This window comes from Adiantum capillus-veneris, chromosome 6 (genome assembly GCF_014529385.1).
Source record: "Adiantum capillus-veneris isolate H3 chromosome 6, ASM1452938v2, whole genome shotgun sequence".
NCBI lineage: Eukaryota > Viridiplantae > Streptophyta > Polypodiopsida > Polypodiales > Pteridaceae > Adiantum > Adiantum capillus-veneris.
The window spans coordinates 149,407,694-149,428,852 of NC_140936.1; the positions used below are offsets into that span (position 1 = coordinate 149,407,694).

Consider the following 21,159-nt stretch of genomic DNA (forward strand, 5'->3'; position numbering starts at 1 on the left):
AGAGGGCCTCAAAAGTCAACCAAGTCAACCGTGTGAAAGGCTATGCCCCTTTCGAGGCTCTTAACTACCACGATTAAATAAGTAGAAAGAGAATATCCGGCTCCTATCCGGGCAGAAGGCAGGCTCGCTGGTACACGCGACCAGGCTCTTAGCCTCTCACATGCTTCATTTTAATACTACAAATTAGACATGCAGCCTGAGAGAGAGAGAGAGAGAGAGAGAGAGAGAGAGAGAGAGAGAGAGAGAGATTTTTCTTCATAGTGACGTGGTTTGAGACCCGTTAATCTTGAGACCTTCTAATCTCGACTCTCAGCTATTAAGTTTAGACAAACCTTATCCAATCTAAACATTGTTGGCAACAAGTCGTCATGCTGCATAGCAAGTTAGAAGAGAGAGAGAGAGAGAGAGAGAGAGAGAGAGAGAGAGAGAGAAGAGAAGAAGAATATCACAAGAGGCTTAAAAATTTTAGCCGATGAACGTTGATTCTTGAACTCAAGGGCTTGCATGCTCACATAATTATACAAGGAGAGGGGGACATAAATTTTAATATCATAGAAACAATCACAGTGACCTCACGCGGGGGGGGGGGGGGGGGGAGAGAGAGAGAGAGAGAGAGAGAGAGAGAGAGAGAGAGAGAGAGAGAGATTATCCTTAAAGGTCAGATTGACCTATGGGACCAAATACAATATGTAAATTGCTTGAAGACTATGGATATAAGGGTGGCCACTAACAAGTTAAATCCATGAGGTGGCTAGGAGAGAAAGGTATGTAGGCCATGGTATGGGCTAAAATGTGGGTAAAGCAAGCGCTCATGTAGGGTGTGATGATCGCACTCTCAAATAGTTAAGGGATATAATTTATGTACGAAAAGAGACTCTCCTCCATGTAGTGCCTCAATGCTCTGTCTCACATTTAAGGGAGTGGGAGCTAAGCCAAATGGCTGCTATGGTATAAAAGATGGGTAAGGGCAAGTATGTGAATGATTGAATACAGTCTTCTCTTTCAAAGAAGAACATGCATGTGTGCTCCATGTGTGTATATGTGTGTGTGTGTGTGTGTGTGTGTGTGTGTGTATTTTGCAGCACGCCCTTTCTTTTAGCATGATGCCCAAAACTCTTGTAAGAGAAACGATTGAGTGAACTTTTTTGCTTTCATTGCCCTCACATTTTAAGGTGCCAATGGTGCCCAAATGTACACAAACAAACAATATGCGCCTTACATGTTAGCTAGATCGAGTGCAATCCAACCTATAAATTTTGAAATTTATCCATGTATAGAGACAAAGTTGCTATAGCCATGCAATCACCCCCAAGTCACACACCCATCATAAATATTTCCTTTGAGAAGCAAACGACACACTGCTCACCAAATTAGTTGTGCATACCAATGGCAAAGTTTCTTCTACTACTATGTGGTGTAATGTTGGCATGTTGGTTCATGGCTGGTACATGCATCCTAAGTGCCAACAAATAGCAATTGATGATTTAGTTGAATGTGATGCCCCAAATGCAAGACCAAAACTACATGAGAGAAGCATGGAAGAGTTGCTATTATGACCAATGCCTTGATTGGTAAGGATGGTGAGAGGGGATGCTAATGCATCTAAAGAATTCGTCGTTCAATGCAAGCACTATAATCATAGAAGGATACCAGCTCTCTATTAGTCTATTTAGAGGGCCACTACCACTCAGCAGGGTCCCATATCAATTGTGTGAGGGGGACGTCTCTCGCCTAATCGCAAATTCGCTGCCTCCTTAGAGAGAAACATAGGATGTTAAAACAAAACATCATGCGAAGGGAGCCCATTACTTAATTCATTCCCAAGAGACCTCAAATTGACTTGATGATTCTTGAACACACACACATAGATAGAGACAGGGGGGGGGGGAGCGGGGGGGACAAACTCGCCATGACTAGGAGGAGAATGTTGGAGCTTGGCATGATCAAGTAGAAGGAGATTTGTCCCTGGTCATTCCACAAGAATGTGGAGAGTAACTACACCTCATTAGTTGTTCGATCTTACACTCGGAAATGTAGACATATTGTTGATCCAAAAGATAGATTTGTGCTTAGTTTATGTGAATGTGGAGAGCACTTAGACCTTGTGTGTTGTCGTACATTGTCATCTAGAAAGTAGTTATACCGATGGTTGATGCACAAGTGTATTAAAGAACTATAAAAGCTCACATGAGAATCATAGGCATTTGCCCACATTTGCCCTCCTTGTGGAGGGAAAGAGAACAATGGTTGCTTCAATTAACGCACATGTAGTCGTGGCAACGCTCGAGTCACATACTAATATATATAGATCATATATAGATCAGGCTAGTAGGGGATACCCGGTTGTAAAAAACCGAAAAAAGAAAGGAATCTGGCATGATACGTTGTCGGTAGCAAGTGAAACCTGAGAACATGTGAAAGGTGATCACTGATCAGCAGGTGGTGTGGCTTAGCCTGCAAGGAAGGCCAACGGCGTCGAGATGCAGGTGGTGGCAGAGCATGCAGGGGCAGCCACGCGCACTGCCCTTGGCAGGCCAGGTGGAGGAAATGAGCAGCAAGCTGGGAGGGGGAAGACGCGGCGTCAAACAAATTTTAAAAACTAGGTGAACGACCACGCTGCAATGCAGAATCACTTGCGTGGTCGATTGGTCACGGGATCTTCTTGCCAGGCATTATACTAGCTGCGTTGAGTTCGAAACTCTCTTCCCACTTTTGAAGGGTAAGATCTCAAGTTGGTGGGTAAGTCTCAGGTTAGGTTGAAGGAATCTTTGAAACTAATGAATAAACCAAGCCTCGAGCCAGTAGGCTATTAGCTTGTGCCTTTCACGGAAGCACCCTCCAAAGTCCAGTCAAGAGTGGGCAGTCGGCACCATTCAATTTGCGAGCTGATCTATCCTCTCAAAACTGCAGGTGGGCGAGCAATCATCTGCGTAGCCAACCTGCAAAGCGAGTATCGGTTTGTATGGCGGATGTCCTGCTGCAAGAGGTGGCCCAAGCTCTCACCCAGGTCGCCGATCGGACTCTGCGTCCGTTGCTGAGGGGCCAACCACAACAATTTTATAAAGGGGCTGAAGGGCGAGCGGCTCCACGCCTCTTGCTCTTGCAGTGGCGATCCAGGGATGCATTTCAGGATTTTGGAGAATTCTACTGCATTAGGCTCATCCTGGATGAGCAATCTGCTCTGGCCTCCTACTTCATCGGCCTCTTCTCCGAGCTTGACTGGTTGATAAATGTCTTGGGCGGCTCTAGTTCAGCTCCACTCTGTCGTCAGGTACGCCGCATTTCTGCCACCTGTCGCTTGTTGTATGCCGCAAGCAGATTGGTGCCACGGCAAGATGTTGGCAACAATTCTGGAGAGTTCAAGCGAGTTGGGCAAAGTGGACGCATGTTCTCGAGCAATGAGCTCCATTGCAAGATGAGGTAAGTAGGACTTGTGAACCTAGACCAGCAACAAGTCCCTCGGGTGAGCCTCTGCAAGGAACCATTGGGAACAGGGGGCTTTGCAGCAGTGTACAAGGGCGTCTTTGAGGGGAATCATATAGTGGATACTAACCAACAGAAGATTATTGGCGATCCTGTGGCAGTCAAAATGTTCTCCAATTACTCGTGCACCGTTGACAGTTCGGCGAGTGTCTCTTTCGGCAGCAGGTTCCGGCAAAGCACGGAAGAGATGACCCATCTTCCTGCGTCTAATAAAATGCTTCCTGAATGCAGTGAAGATGCTCGACTTGGGGCTGAATTGGGTAGGCTCGTCTCTGTGAGACATCCAAATATTGTGATCGCCAAAGGCTATATTGGTAAACGAGAGCAGCAGGGAGAGAGTGGTTTGGTGATGGAGCTTATGGATGAGAGCCTACATGACTACCTACAAAAGGTGGAAGGAGGGAGTGTGCCTTCCTTGAACGAACTTGAGATGGTAGACTTGATGCTGGAGATTGCTAAAGGCATGCAATTTTTACATGAATGCAATCTCATGCATCGAGATTTGAAACCCAAAAATCTCGAGCTTTTCTACTGACCAAGGTGCGCACGTTGGTGGTAATCAATTTGAGGTAAAGCTTGCTGACTTTGGCCTCACCAAGTTGTATAGTTTGGCTCAAGATGGAGTGCAGGATAGGCACACTCACACTGCTGATGTAGGCACTTCATGCTATATGGCTCCTGAATTACGGGCCAAAACCCAACCAATTTATGACGAGAAGATTGACATATTTAGCTATGGAACCACCTGTTTCAACATCCTCGTTGGCAATTCAGATGCGAAGGCTTTCGTGGATTCATACGATTGCTTTTATAAAGCTGTGGAAAGGGGGAAATGGAAGCAGTGGGTGCAGGACATTGATGTCAAGCTCAGTTTTATTGTGAAATTAGTAGCCCGATGTTGGAAGACTGACCCAAACATGCGTCCTACATTTGCAACTCTCTGCATACTTCTCCAGGATAGGTTACGGTTCTTGCTTGGATTGAGGATGGATTCTTCCTCTCAAGATAACAACAAAGAATTGAAAGCTTGGGCGTATGCTTTGAACCGGCAAAATGTTCAAGGTTGCAAGTCAATTTTCCGCCGCCTAATTCAACGGATGGATGACGTTATAGGTAAGCTAGCTGAAACTATTACTATCACAGCATAAGTTGTGAGGTTATTGGTGACTAAATTTGCACTATCAAATTAGCATACCTATGAGTAATACAGTTTTATAGGCCCAAGTCTAAGTGGCAGTTTTATAAGAACGATACCAGAAAGGGCTTATGTGATATTTTCTGATCTTAGCATGCATGCAATTAATAAGATCTGCGAGGTGGCTTGTGACAAAGCATAATGCCCTGATTGTCTTTGTTTGGTGCAATCCGAAACTTGCTGTTCGCTGGCTTTTCGTTGAAGCTAATTAGATGATGGAGAGTAGCTGGGTAAAGAACTGAACCATCATTGCAATGCAGGTTTAGAGATGATAGGAAGGATTCTGGAAAAGTTTGAAGGGTCCGAGCTTCCTCGAGTTCAGAAGGTGCATCCTGCACTAGCACGTACCACTCTTTCTGAATCGCAATTGATAGAACTTGATGACTTCAGCATGCTTGTTTTGTGCAATTAGGACCCTGTAATTTTTTGTTCATGCAAGGCTCATCTGCTGGCCGGTGTATGGGGGAAAAATGTGGATGATGCATCATCTCTATGGATTTGAATATACCTTCATGTGGCCCCAGGGAGATGTCACCCCTGCGTGCACCAAAATTGCCTTTTTGACCTTTGGTGTTACCATGTTGCAGAAGGTGGATTTTTGTGACTTCGCAAAGGATGTTCGTCTGTGGCTGAAAGCCGGGAAAAACTATGGTCCCTTTATACGAGATGCACCTTCTCGGCTCTTGTATTATGATAGAAGTACGATATTAGAGAAGGCTTTGGAGGTGTTGGATCCTTCCATCATAACTTCAAAGGTCTGGCCTCCAATGCCATGGTGGAGAAAATCCTTGAAAAAAAGGATACCCATGAACCATCTCCAAAAATTTCTGAATATTTTGACTTTAGTAGTGACGGAGCCCACTCTGAACTTCAAGTAGATGCATCTCTTGTACCTTTACTTGTGGCCTTCTGGAGCTTCAGCAAATTATTCTGTTTCCAGCTGTATTGAATTTATAACAATATATTGTATAATTTTTGGGGGTTCTTTGGTCTATGTACTCATTTTGAGACGTCATGGTGTCCACATTGCAATAAAACATAAGTGAGCACATTAGTTTATGTCAATATGGTAAGGGACCCATCTCTCACTAAACAAATGCAAGAAACATATTTAACATGCCAAAGAGTATCTAGTCCTATCAGGCTATATGTAAAAAAAGTGCGAGACTTACGCCTAAGTCCCTTTGTCTTTTAGCGGAAGTTCTAAACAGCAATGACTCAATAGTCTACAGAAACTAGATTTGTAGATGTTGCCAACTTAAGACATAGCCCTTAAAACTATGTCCAATGCTATATGAATAGAGATTTGCAATGTGCATGTTGCTCCATATTTATTGATTTCTAACATTTTTACCGACAGGCCTATTTGACTAGCAACCCTTCCCCCCTACAACAGCCCTTTGGTTGCTCGCTCTCTCTCTCTCTCTCTCTCTCTCTCTCTCTCTCTCTCTGTGTGTGTGTGTGTGGAAAAATAACTCGATACTAATCATCACGAGGAAATGCCGCGTATGAGTTTTCAAGTGTCAAAAAGCTATAACATTAGTAAATAGATGATGAAAAAATTGAAAGGTAGAGCAAGTAAACAATCTCCCCTCAAGTAAGCTTTTGCATATATTGCAAAAAAAAACCTTTCAGATTCTATATTTTGTTGTTACAATTGTGAATGAATTCGTTCCTAAGTTATGTGGTTCTATAATTGTCGAGTCGTCTTCTACGGTCTGGTTGATATTCAACTTCTAATCTATGACATAAGCCAACCAAAACAGCTTTAGTTGCACCCCATAGAAGACTTGGCAAGGACATACTTCAGACAACCTCTTCAAGCTTCACGATGGTCGTTTCATCCTTCCAAGGTTTGACATCCAAAAGGACATGCGATTTTTGAGATTCCTTATTTGCACTCACTTATTTTTGTGCTTCCCTATCAACAGTAGCCACTCTTTCTTCCTCTTCCTCGTCTCCACACCAAAAAGAATGAAATCATTTTTGTCATCCGCCATAGCCTCAGCCGTGGGAGGTGTTGGAAGAGTTGCATTAGCACCCTAGTGCTCAAGAAAATGATTTTAAGGAACTGGCTTTGGATCCTTCTCACCCCTTTGTGAGAAGGTGAAAACCATGTTTCAGAAGGAAAATTCATCATAAATCTCAACTTTTCAAGGTTTTTGTTGAAATTTTAGTTGGCTTCTTGCAAAACTTAGAGGCGACAGTTTTTTATTTGAACACGTTTTGGATAATGAAAATTTTACCTTTTTGTCTAGCATTGGAACTTAGCCCCCGCATGGACTGTAGCTTTTGCCATCTCCGTCTCCTACCTCTCTCGCTCGTATAGTAGCACCCACATTCAAGCAACCAAGTAGGGGTAGTATCCTCAGGATCATCAAGAATATATGCTTGTAATGTAGCTTTCTCAAGTGTTTTGCATTCTTGGGTTTTAACATGCTTCGTAAGCTCAAGAGTTAAGCCCAAGGATAAACCCTCATTCCTAATGGAAGTTATCTAAACTCTCCAGTTTGAGTATAATATCTCTATAATACGAGATAGTGTCTTATAGTGCCTCATATAACACTTATCCCATTGAGTTCACTTTCTATCATTCTTGTCAGTAGGAAGAAATTGTTTTTGGAACACATTATGTCTATATATGCTAGATTTGTAGATGTTGCCAACTTATAGAATGCACGGGGGGGGGGGGGGGGGGGGGGGGACCTCCTAGCGAGGAAAAAAAAGCCCCGACGGTCCTTACTGTGTTCACACACATCAGTACCACATGTATATGGTAACAATTGATGATTCTTCTGTTGATGTTGTTGCAAGGGTTACCCATAGTTGTGACCTTCTACTCAAAGAACAATTGTGGATGGTACATTTTCCTATGTTTGTTGCATATGACTGCAACGGCATGCACTTCATATCATTGGTTAAATTCACAAGGTGCATGTACTATGGAAGATGATTTTCGTATGTATGAAGCAAGCATGGCCTCGCTATCAAGCAGTTAATTCATGCGATAACATGAATCTGGTAATAGAGCCTCAAGGCAAGTAATCTCTTGTTTTAAACACCAAAGAACATTCAGTATGACTACCTTCTTTTTTATTTGGGGATTTTTTCTCTTGTTTTATGCGGAGATATGATTGTTTCAAGATCTAGTTGTGAATAAGATTCCAACTTGAGAGGATCTCATCTATGATCTATAGCACTGATTATGGCTATAGGAGTGGTATTTTCAGGGGCTATGACCTGGCTAATGACAAATCACTCTATGATTCTTGATGGTCACTAATTGGCCTCTTCACTGTTGTACTTTAAAATGTTCTCAACTGCCAAGAGGTAGGGCTAATTTCACTTTAGAAAGCTATTGACAATCACTATTGGTAGCATGGTGTCCTATACTCGTCTCAACTACCTTTTCTGTAGAATCTAACCAAGGGGTATGGATTTCCAAGGAAACACCCAAAGATTTTCAATTCAATATTTGTTTATTTTCACTTATCTCTACTTTTAGTGTTTAACAGTCGAAGGTATAATATACTCGATGCTTCCATCATGCAGCATGTGACACATGAAGAATTCTTATCTCTTAGTCTCCCATAAACAAACTTACAAAACAACTCCTTTGCATTCTCTATGTCACCCATCCCATAATGCATCAAAGATGTCCGTTTTGTATGGTCATACACTTCTTCTCAATGCTCTATATCGCCCATCTGACATGACACATTAGAAGTATCCATTCTTGGTAGCCTAGAAAATATTCTTGTTCACAGTGCTCTCATCGTTTCTCTAAATGACACACTAGAAATATCTCTACTCAGATGTCTCAAGCGAGAAAACCCTCTAACTTATGGATCCAATACTCTGAATTATTCCTTTAGAATTAAATTTTCTTTTAGATAAAGCTAATATAACAACATAAAAAACAACCAAGGTGGCATGGAGTAATGTCATATAATCCTACCTCTCTCACTTTCAATCTCCATCTATCTCAATTTAATCCTAGCCCACATACTAAATTTATTGTATTGCTCTCTACTTCTTGGTATCAGCAGTCGACGAGTGTATTAGTTGCTGTTTTTTAGCTTGTAGTTTGATGTTTGGTAAGTTGGGCCTTGACTCCATCCTCATTTCCAAAATATTATGGTTTTCAATGTGTCTTTTACTTTGCAATGTTAAAGCCTCTTACATGTGCGCAAAGTTTGGTAAGGTTTAGGTTGAAAAATCTATTGACTCTATCATGTATCCCCCGTTCTCTTGTGATGATGCAACATTCCCATTCCCTTCTCAGCTTGTCCAAAAACTTCCATTCTTGTTCCCTTTTTAAAGGTTCCCACAACTATGTCTCTGCTAGTACACCAGCCAACATTAGTTTGAAACCCAAAAAAGCGGGTGGTCCCATTGATGTATCTCATAATAGCCATGAAGTTTTGAGACGTTTTATCTGAGACGAGTTTCAAAAGTCTTGAGACTGCAAAAACTATGTTGTTGTTCCCATTTTGAAGTTTCCCACAACTATGTCTCTGATAGGAGTAAGTGTTAGGTGCAACCCAATAAATTTGGATGTCCCATTGAGTGCATCTCATAGTAGTCATGAAGTTTTGAGACGTTTTGTAGGAAACAAGTTTCAACAATTTCAAAACGGTTTCACTAGTTTATGAAATTCCATAATAAAAGGTTTTCTCAAAATCTTTAGGTGTTACACAATAAATATGTATGCTAAGAGATTACACTCATAACGACATTAACAAACTAGGAGATTCAAAAACTCATTTGAAGCTGAAAACTTCAATGAACTAGACCATGTGACTTAGACACTAGTAGAAAGCATTTGCCTTTGAAACATCCAAGAGAAGTTTCAAAACGTTTTAAGCATTTTGTAAGTTTCTTGATTGAAGAAATGACTTTCTTGGCAACTATGATGTATTTCTATAGTACCAACCGCTGCCAAAATGTTTCTATCATCATTGACATATGTAAAGGCTACATTTACTTTGTTATTCAATGTTAAACAAAGGAGATTCTCAAATTAAGTTCCCAACAACCAAAAAATTCAAAATGAGAGGATAAGTATGCACTTTCCTTAATATGGTCACCATGCATAAAAGAAAGCAAGTTCTCTAAATATGAAAATTTCAAAATAACTCATGCACTAGTTGAGAAGATAAATAACTAGCACAATACTCTTTGAACTCTCCTTCACAGTTTTGATCTTCACGAATATATGCTTGCACTATAGATTTTTTGAGGGTTTTGGAGTCTTAGGTTTTAACATGCTTCATAAGCTCAAGAGTTTAGCCCAAGTGTTAGTGCGTTGCTCCGAATGGACGTCTGTAGCATAGCTATTTGGCACTAACATATTGTCAATACTTAGTGAAGTGACTTGGATGGGGCACGAAGACTCTTTGAGGTTGTCAATATCAAGAAGTGAACCTCAAAAAGAAAACACGCCAACTCAACAAGCAAACCACCACTCAATTATTAGGGAAATTTGGATATGGCCTTTCTCACCGCTCTAGATCATCACACCATTTTGCCATTCAAATGAACTCAAAATGCAATGAAAATTTAGGAGGAGGTTTAGGACACCTAGAGACACTATCCTACCAAGTCTGGTTATAATCCGACAAGGTACCAAAATCACAATCATCATGAAAAAGGTCTTGAAAACTGCAACAAAACATACCAAATATGTTGCCCTATGGTCTAACAACACTCTCCCATGGTCAAAATGTCAAAAAACAATGAATTAAGCACTCAAATCCATTGCTTAGGCTCACTAATGCATAGTCGCAAACCTCAATTGACAATGCTTACACTTGATTGAAAGAACAAAGAGTGAGGGCACAATGAAAGCTTTGGGATTGAAAACAGATCACCCAATCATTAGTTTTGATGATTACAAATTGGAGCTTCGTAGTTTCTTGAGTGTATGTACAACAGAGCTCTTTTCTCTTCCAAAGATAAGCCTTTCTCCAAACTAAAGTTATTGACCTTTATACATAGGGATTTCTAAATGGCCAGTGGCCGACTCACATGGACTTTTACAAATATCATGACAGAATTACAACTCAGGGAATCAACCTGCTACTCTGGAATCAGAATTTACATAGAGTATCACTACACTAGCGCAAAAAAAATAATAGGGTACAAATGTGGTGTCCAGTTACATGTCCGACCAAGTGGACGCCCATTTCATCAATATGCTAATATTCCCCCTGTCTAGCTCGTGTCATCCCTTGACACGACCATGTGCAGTCTTGTCATAGGGTTGTCTTCAATGTTGGTCTTTAGCTTGGGAAGTGCTTTGTCGTTGATGACGCTCTCCCCTTCCTTGAGTGCTTCATATCTCATGTGGCTTGGTTGATGCATGTGTTGGACTTCAATTGTCGAGTCAATTTTGCATCTTGTTGCTCATTTTTCTTTTTATTGTTACTTTCTACCGTGAATAGTTTTTTTGATGTGTCTTCCTTTGTCATTGAGTTGCAATATTTCACTAGCTTCAACACTGTGGATCTCCTTATGTTTTGTTGTTGAGAGTTCGCTTGTTGAAGTTGTCATTTCTTGTTGTTATAGTCCATTCTTTAACTTACCATTTTTTGATGGAGGTTTGTTGTCACCCTTGAAGATAAAAGATGCTCTTGATAAGCATATGGAGACCTAAACCGTTTCTCTCTTTGATGAATGACCTTGGGTAGCCATTTACTTATTGATGATGTAAAAGAAATATATACACGAGGATGATGATGAGGGTTTCTAGATTAGGGTCTAAAATATGGATGACCAAAGGGGAAAAACCTGGTGGGAAAAAAGTGACTTTGGTATACGCTCTTATTGGAGTTGAGCTTCAGCATTTGGACTTGAAGTACCTGTGGTGCAAGGTGTGCTTTGGAGAAACAAAGAAAGAGTGTCTAATGCAAGTGCCAATTATGGGACAATCTTTATGCATATGAGAAATTTATCAAACAAAAGCATGCAGTGTGAAAGAGGGACTTGATGGGTGCTTCAAGAAACAAATGTAGCACATGTGATATCAAAGGGCATCACAATAGCTCCCATGTTTCCAAGAAGGGTTTTTGATGTAGAAGCTTCTCCACTCATACCATAAGTAGTTGAGCTAACTTGTTGTCTCAAGACTTTCAAGAAATTTGGAGCTTCTTTCACACTTCCATGTCTTTGTTGGCTACATCGGGTCTACTTTTGAGATTGGTTGTTATTACACAGAGATCCTTCCAGCAGTTCCACAGCATCGACTTGTTTTTTGTCATGGTTGCTCAAAAATCTTATGGCTTTTGCTCCACCCATTGAATGCATGAGTGTCTTTTGGGTTCCTCTTTCACTTCACCAGACTTAAAATATATAGACTTTGACTCTTATACCCACCTATACCAGCATGAGTGACACAACATAAATATACTCACTCTTCTAGTTTGAGAAATACCTAGAATTGCTAAGACGCTTAGACCACAAAGAATATTACTTGAAGCTTTGGGACTAACGTCCCATTCATTTAGTGTCTTAGCTGCCCGACTCTGACTTTTATGACATGGTTTTGGATGGAAACTTGGATGTACATGCTGAAGGCCAAAAACCTAATTCCATAAGTTCTTGGAAATTTAGGCCTCTTTCATTGTGTTGGTCTATGGATGCCGCCACTTGTCCATTAGGCTTGCATTCTTGGCTCCTCTTAACTTGCTTGTCGTATGCTGATATTGCTTTGTGAAACATGTTCTACAATAGTTGATGGAGCCTTTGCTTTATCTCTCATAAGAAACAATTGTATGTGGGTTCTTTGTCATTTAGTTTCCACAATCGATTTAGGAACCCACCTTGTCTTTGGTCTGTGTGTGGTCGTCTTTTTCGTATACTCCTTTTATTTGAGGACTTGATGGGCACTAGGCTTTGGTAGCTAGACCTAATGATTTCCATTGTAGAAGTCTTGATTTTGGAGTAGATGATGAGGTATCCATCTAGAGATTGTAGCAGCCTTGGTTGCATTTTGCTTATGTTGGTTGTTGGTTATCATTGCTTTCCTTTGGGTGGATCCATGTGCTTCTTGATTGATATTCATTGGTTCAGGTTGAGCAACAACTTTGGGTAACCATATATGAGTTTTACCGTCATAAAATCCTTATGCTTTGAGTAGCTTGTTGACCGGAATCATCTGCTAGTTTACTTGTCTTTCTTGGATAGCTTGGTTGAATTTTGACTCTTGTAACCACATTTGTTGCATTTCTTGTGGATTTAAAGGTCCCTTTTGATGCCTTTTGCAGTTGTTCTTTTGCCTATTAGAGTTGTCTGTCTTCCATTGATAGCTCGACTTGCTCTTTGTAGAACTCTTTGATTGAAGTGAGTAGGTCCAGGCTATTACTTTAGGCTTTTTGACCCAAACACTGGTGAGTCCTTGAAAGTAGCCCTGAGCAGTGATTGACTCATTTGATGCGACCCACCCTATCACTTTTTGTTGTTGAGTTTAAACTTGTGCTTCATGTATCCAAACTAGGTTGTTGAATTTGATATGCTCTTTAGATACCAACACTTGGTTGATTCTGTTTGGTTTTTTCTAGAGGCTCTTTTGTGATGGAAAATTTGGTTGATAAACTTTTTGCTTCGGTCTCCATTGTGTGTGAACTTGCATACACTATGTTCTCTAGCTCGGTGACTGTCGGCTCTCCCATCATTATCCACGTTCCATAAGACATTGGATTCTTTGTCGCTTGTGGATCTATCACAGTTGAACATATGATTTTGAGTACAGTTTATCCATATATGTTGAATTTAATCATTGTTGGAGACAATCGATCTTCTTCCTTATCCTTGTTCTTCTCTTGATCTTGTGTTTGTTGAACATTTGACGTTGAACTTGGAAACTTTGCTCCATCATCTTCTTTTGTTTGCACTTTTCTTGGAGTCAGCTTGTCTGAGTCAGATTTTGACGAGTCTTCGGGTATGTCAATGATTACATATTCTCGTGGTTGCTCTGCTTCCTTTGTTTGCACATTGGCGTAGCTATCTGTCTCACCTTTTTTGTTTTCACACTCACAAACCTCATTAGATTCCTTCAACACCTCTATCATAAATAAGAGAGTGTGGTTTGCTCTCTTCAGATTCTACAAACCCGACATCCCCATTTAGAGATTGTATATCTCCTTGGAAAAATCATGTTTCGTGTTGATCTCAGGGATATTTGTTGACTATAAAGTAGCATTACCATCTTTTTGGTTTCTGATCGATTCCCATAAGATTGTGGGCATGGCGCGTATATCTTAGGAATTATTTGCATCTCCAAAGATCTTCCTTCATTTGTTGTGTTTTCCACCATCTTCATGGTCATTGGTTCTTCCTTGTTTGTTGTTTTGGGTTTGATTTTTTTGTCTAGATTTTGAGCACAATTTATGAGCATGTGATCTTTTCCACATTTGTTACAAAATCCTTGAATCATATACATTTTATCCATATTTGTGTCCCCTTATTTTTCTGTGTTTTCTTTTTCAAGTTCATGCATTACAAGCTTAGGAGATTTTGGACCTCCAGGCTCCATCATGGCTTGAGCAGCCTCAACAAGTCTTTTGTAGACTTCCATTCTTTTGGATTCATCTTCTGGATGCAGATATGTCAACTGTCTTTGCTCTAGAGTTTGGTTGTTATTGAGCCTTGCCGCAGATGCTTGTAATAATGTGTCTAAGTGCTCGTTCACCTTTTCCACCAAGATTGAATTGCTTGAGTTAGCCTTTGACTCTTTCTCTCCCTTTGCGTCTTTCTTACTTTCTTGCTCATGTTTAAGCCGTTCCTTGGTTTGGTTCAATTCAGTTCCAATGCAGCTTTCTTCTACAGCCTCTTCGCTTTCATTTTTTCTTGTTTGTTTTTCCAAGCTTTTCTTCCAGTTCTCATCAATATGTTCTCAATTTCTTTTTGAGGTGGCAATGTGGGTTCCTTGGCCTGTTTGTTTTTGGCAAATTCTTGAGCTTGAGCTTGAATCATCACTTTTATAGGAATCATTAGTTCTACCTCACATCCTCTTGAAGAAGGCATCACTCCTACAACATCCATTGTTGCTTTCCCCTTGTAGTGTGGATTCTTAACACAGTGGTGGAGTAGATGGTCTCTTCGACAACCGTCACAAAATCCAAAAATTTCTATTTGTTGACCTTTGTTTGGAGAACCTCGTACCCAATGGTCACCTCCACATTATCTTGGAGAAAATCTTGGTGGAATCCTCTTTGATATGTCATCTAGCATTATTTTTTATTGAAAGTAAGTAGATATTGTAGTACCCTTGTATGTGTATCATTCTAAGTCAATTGGATCAACAAGTTTGTACTCACCTCCATACTTATCTACCATCAAAACTTGCACTTTGATAGAAAAACAAACAGAAAATAACACAATACTCTAAAAGAAACAAGAAAATTGGAGAATGAAATGCTTTTGGCTATCTCACTCACAATTCTCTTTACCTCTCTAGAATAGATCTAGCAAGTCTTTGACTTCTAAACTCTACAAAGCACTAAACCCCGTGTCTAGTTGCTTCATCATTGATAAGGTGTAAATGGAATGAAGACAAAATTTCAAAAGAGAACACTATAAATATACACTAGGTCACTAACCATCTAAGCCTTCATATCCCTGGCAGTGGTGGCGCCAATGTTAGCTGGTCACCGACGGCATCTGTAGCATAGCTATCTGACACTAACATAATGTTATACTTAGGGAAGTGACTCAGATGGGGCACGAAGACTCCTTGAGGTTGTCATCTCAAGAAGTGACCTCAACAAGAAAACACACCAACTCAACAAGAAAACCACCACTCAATGATTAGGGAAATCTCCCTATGTTCTTTCTCACCACTTTAGGTCATCACGCCATTTCGGCACTCAAACGGACTCAAAATGTAGCAAAACTTTAGGAGGAGGTCTAGGACACCTAGGGGCACTATCCTACCAAGTCTGATTGCAGCCCAACAAGGTACCAAAATCACAATCCATAATGAAAAAGGTCTTGAAAACTGCAAAAGGACATACCAAAAATGTCGACCTATGGTTGAAGAACACTCTCCTATGGTCAAAACGTAAAAAAAAAGACAATGATAGCACTTGATTGAAAGAGAAAAGAGAGAGGAACACAATGCAAGTTTTGGAATTGAAAATGGATTACCCAATCATTAGTTGCAATGATTACAAATTGGAGCTTCGTAATCGATCGCCAGCATACTTACAACAGAGCGCTTTTCTCTTCCAAAATTAGGCCTTTCTCCGCATTAAATTTATTCACCTCTATACATAGGGATTTCTAAATGGTCAGTGGCCGGTTCACATGGACTTTTACAAATATCATGACAAAAATACAACTCAAGGAATTGACCTGCTACTCTGGACTCAAGATTTATACACAGTATCACTACACTAGCTCGGAAGAGTATGCCAACTATGATGCATTAAGAAAAAAGGTGGTGTTAATACAAGCTAAAGAAGGGGAAGAGATGAAACAAATGTAAAAGGGGAGGTTTGAGAGAGTAGGCATGGAGGCCAACAAGAATGGGGTCTGCCTGGCACATGTGGTCAAGGGATGAGGGCTTTTTGACATCCTGCTAATTATGGTAGCACAAGGGCAACCGACACTCAGAGGTTCTTGTTCAAATAGGAGCATGGATGATGATATAAAGGAAAACCTCAAATTTGGGGAATCTTGGCATGGAAAATTAGGGAGGTACTAACCAACATGCTAAAATAGAAGAAAATGAGGAAGGTGACAATAAGGAAGAAAAGCACTGGGATGCAACAACAGAAATAGAAAGAGATTTCAAGGTTTCATGGTTGGAGGAGTGGTTGGAGAGAAAGGGCTATGCGAGGGAAATCGGACCCTCCGGCTACTTATCTATGCAACCCACAAGGGACATATTTCAATATAGTGCCCCCGTACCACAATGAGAAAGTACAAAGAAACATTCATGTCTTAAATGGAGAAAATTGCCTAATCGTTTTAAAAATTTTGATGATGTATACCTCAAATGTGGTGCTCTTCACAACAAGGCACAAAAGAATTTTGACAACCTCTTGAGCCAAGACCAAGTGTTGTATGATAAATTGATTGTAGGGTATGTTGAACATGGTTATGGATGTGAAGAATTGAAGCCATTTGAGCAGATATAATGTTTTGTCTTTTGTCCAAACGTTGTCTCTTATGTTTTCATCTTGAAAGCTTGCAGCATTGAGAAGCACTTCAAGCCTGCAACTTGAAGATGTTATGATAAATCTTGTTATGCCAATTTGAACCCTAAAAGCGTGTTGAGATGAGCAAGCAATGCTAAAAGACATAGGACCTATATGATCAGATTTTAACATATTTGAGATGTGGTTGATATGTATGCAAAGACAAAAAAAAATTGTGTGCCTAAAGAGAAGAAAGTGACAGAGACCTTGAATTTTGTAGATCATAGGGTATATGAATGTTGCATGATAGCAACGTGCAACAACTTTTTGGATTCCGATCAATGATGCAAAGGAGGGGATATTGTGAATGCTATATGCCACGATGTAGAAGGCAAGGACAGTCTCAGCAGGTGGTAACTGTCTCCTGGAAGCCGAATAGTGAACTGTCTCCTGGAAGCGGAACAGTGGAGCAGTCAGTAATTACCACGACAGTTACTACAGTAACTTCTAGAAGGCTATAAATATGACCCATTACATTGTCATCGGGCTTCTTGATTCTTCTTACCTCTAAGTTCTTTTGGCTTAAGCCTTTGAGTATTTTCCTAGTTACAATCTTTTTGCCTGTAACTTTGTAACCTTTACTATTGTAATCATTTGAGATTCAACCATTACACCTTGTACTGATTGTCTCTGAATATGAATCTAAAACTGCAAACACTTTTCCAGCCTATCCAGTCTGACTCTCATTTCAATTTACTATTTCCGCTTAGATAACTAGTCCAATCTAGTCTCTGGTCTCTTTCCAGCTTCATTGACTGAACTGAAAACTAACCAGTAGCTCTAAATTCTAACATTGGAATCAGCTATTTGAAGAGATCAACTCCAATTCCATTTTTGCGATCACGATGGTTAGAGTTGTTTGCTCGTTGACCAAAAAACTCTTCTCCCAGTTAGAATTTTCAACTGAAGGATGGTGCCAAAACTAGTCGTGGTCGAAAACCATCATGCCCCGTTGACCCTATCCCTGAGGAATCAGAATGTGACTCTGATCCTAAGAAGGACGCGATGACTGAGACTGAGGCTCAAGAAGAGCACATTCATGCTGATGAGGCCAAGGACTCTCAGCACTCCAGTCAGTCCAGTAGAAGAGGGTTGAGAGGAAAGAATGCAAGGCCAGGAGTTCTCGAACCACACATAGGGATGTTGGGGCCAAAGGCAACAAGGGTAGTCACCACAGTTCCGATAGAAAATCCAGAGAAGAAACAGAAATTGAGACTGACAAAGAAATTGATTGGGATGCTGATACGGACCATTACAAAAAACCCTCAAGACGGAGTCAGGGTTCGAAGGTCAGAAGAGGCAAAGAAGATGCTGACCAACATGATTACACCTCTTCATTGAAAATTTCTTTTCCACTGTTCAAAAGTGGTAAGAAGGATGATCCAGATTTTCATATCCAAGCTTTTGAATAATATGCTAAGTTGAAAAATGTTGATGAAGATGACTGGGGTGAATACTTTCCTCAGACACTGAAGTATGCAGCAAGGAAATGGTACTACCATTACCTAGCTTGCCAACTCAGATCAAACAACAAATTGCTTAAAGCTTTCAGATTGGCGTATTTAGACAACAAAGGTGATGAGGATATCCTCTGTGAATTGGATAAGATAAAGTAAGGAAAATTATCAGCCAGAAGCTATATTGAGAAAATCAAGGAGTTAACCAGGCAGTTGTAGGAGCCACCATCAGAAAAGAGGTTGCGAGCATGGTCTTTAAATGGGTTTCGCAGTTAGAAGCTTAGGGAACAGGAGGTGCCCGCACCAATAAAGAAATTTAATGATTTAGTGCAGCACACCCGGAAGCTTGAGCAGCATGCAAACAAGGAAAGGGGTCACAAAAAGAGGAGGTCCAGTAGTAGAAGTTCTTCAACTGAGAATTTTGATTCTAGTAAAACCTCCAGTAGCTCTGAAAGAAGCTCAGATGAAAATGGCAAAGATAAGACCAGGAAGGGGTCTTGGTCTAGAAAGATTGATAAGATGGCTCGGCAGATTGCTGAAATCAACCAGACTAGACAACCAGTTAGAAGAATGGAAACCTGGTGTTCAAAATGTAAATTTAAAGATCATGTTCTCAATGAATGTCCACAGTGTACCTATTGCGAAGCATATGGTCATTTATGGAACAATTGTAGCATTTGTATTCATCACTTCAAGAAGGGTAAAGATTTGTCTGTCGTAGCATTTTACCAATGCTGAACCAGTCAGAGTGGAAACAACCAGTGTACCCCAAGAAGAGAAATCAGGTACCAGTGGTACTGGTATTGGGCGAGGCAGGTACTGGCTGGGGCCGGGGTCTGGGTCGTGGTAATTTCCAAAACTGAAGTCTGAACTGTTACACTTGTGGCAAGTATTGTCATTTTGCGGCTCAATGTCCAGAAACGCCTGCTATTGCGGCTACTGAAGCAAAGGCCTCAGAGCCAGTTCCTATACGAGCAATTACTTGCAGCAAAGGGGTGGTCATTGAGGAAATTCCAGATGAGCCGACAAAACCAGTCAGTCCTGCAAGTAGCAAATGGGCTCAACAGAGAGAGGTGTGGAAGGCGAAGGGTAAAAGAAAAGGTAGTTGATGAATGGCAGGAGCAAAGAGAACTGGCGGCTAAGATCACAAAAGATTAGCCAAGAAGCTGCCAGAGCAGCCAGAAAGTTTTGATGCCCGGGTCATTCAGAGGATACCAGTCAAGTCTTCTGAGTAAGCACAACTAGATCAGTCAGGGTCTGGAAGTCCTCAGACTATGTTGGCTACATTTCAAGGACTGATGGAGAATGCCAAATTAGATACAACTACAATCGGAAACACTAGAACAGGCACCATAGACACCAAAGCAAAAGAATGGCACTATGTAGATACTACCGATTCTTTAAGTTCTGACAATAATTCTGATCAAGAGAGAGAAGAAATTCATGTCAAGATTTGTGACAGAATTCAGAAACTCATAGTTGAACTAGATGATATTAGAAAAACTTTACCTAAAGCAGCGAAATTCATCAGACAATGAAGGAAGGCTGAAGAGGAGGCTGGAACAGTTGACTTAGCTGCTGTCAAAGATGATGAAGTGCTGGTGATCCAGGTTGACTACAAGGTCATGAAACGCTGGGAGCCACTATCTGGTGTTATACTGGATGGAGGAGCCAGAGTAAATATCCTGGGGGCACACATTCAACAAAGAAAGGGTCTTACAAACCTGAAACCTGCACCTTTTAAAGTTTGAATGGCAGATCATCGAGTTGTGCAGGCAACTGGGATGATAGAGAGTGTTCAAATAAGGGTGGGAAAAGAAAAGTTCAAGACCAGTTTCCTAGTACTAGATGTGAAAGGTGCATATGGGATGCTACTGGGGCGCCCATGGTTGCGAATAGCACAAGTTGTTCACGACTATGCCAATCAGACTCTAACAATACAAGGTGCTAGTAGAAAAATTCAGATTCAGACGGGCCATACTAGGAGCTGGAAAAAGGAGTTGCAACCAGAAGAACTTTGACAGAAGTATAAGGTGAAGAAAATTGAAAGGATGCTGGCGGCAATGAATATTTTTCCACTGACTAAGATAGATATCAATGCAGTATTATTGGACAAAGATCATGCTGAAAAGAAAAAGAAGCAATTTCCAAATCAGTTCACTAAACTAGATGCTGGGGAACGACCAGTTCAGCTAATTGGAAGGCCAGAAGAACCCAGTTGATTCCAGTATGCTAGCGACTTCTAAACAAGGGCACATAGGAGAAGTTACTGAAAGTTAGAATAGAAGTTCAGAGTTCAGAGGACCTTCTTAGAATTATGCTGAGGAATCAACCAAAAAGAAGGGGGGCGGGCCTAGCTGGTTGCTTCTAGATGATCACGAAATAGAGGAATGGAATCTAGGTTCTGAGGAGAATCCTAAATGATCAAAGTTAACAAACATTTGGATTCAATTATGAAAGAGAAGGCCCGACACATGTTCTAGCAATATAAATATGTGTTTGCATGGGAAGATACTGATCTCAAGGGAGTAGATCCAGAGGTATGTCGAATACCACTGAAACCAGATGCCAGACCAGTGCGGTTGCAAAGATACATAATGAATCCTAATTATGCTAAGAAGGTCAAGGAAGAGATCGACAACGTTCTGAAGGTTGGGTTCATTACTAAAGTAGCCAATAGTGATTGGTTATTTCCCATTGTGGTGGTACCCAAGAAGAATGGGAAGCTTCGAGTCTGTGTGGATTATTGGAAGTTGAATGCTCAGGCCATTAAGGATCCATTTCCATTACCATTTACGAACATGCTGTTTGATGAAATTGC

General features: G+C 40.7%; 1 pseudogene across 1 annotated transcript; it reads left to right on the top strand.

The window, feature by feature from the left end:
* Positions 1 to 2,809: 2,809 nt before the first annotated feature.
* LOC147456457 (serine/threonine-protein kinase CTR1-like) lies at positions 2,810 to 5,481 on the top strand (annotated as a pseudogene). Its single transcript, XR_015188459.1, has 2 exons — positions 2,810 to 4,596; positions 5,266 to 5,481. The product of XR_015188459.1 is annotated as a serine/threonine-protein kinase CTR1-like (transcript).
* The last annotated feature ends 15,678 nt before the right edge of the window (positions 5,482 to 21,159 follow it).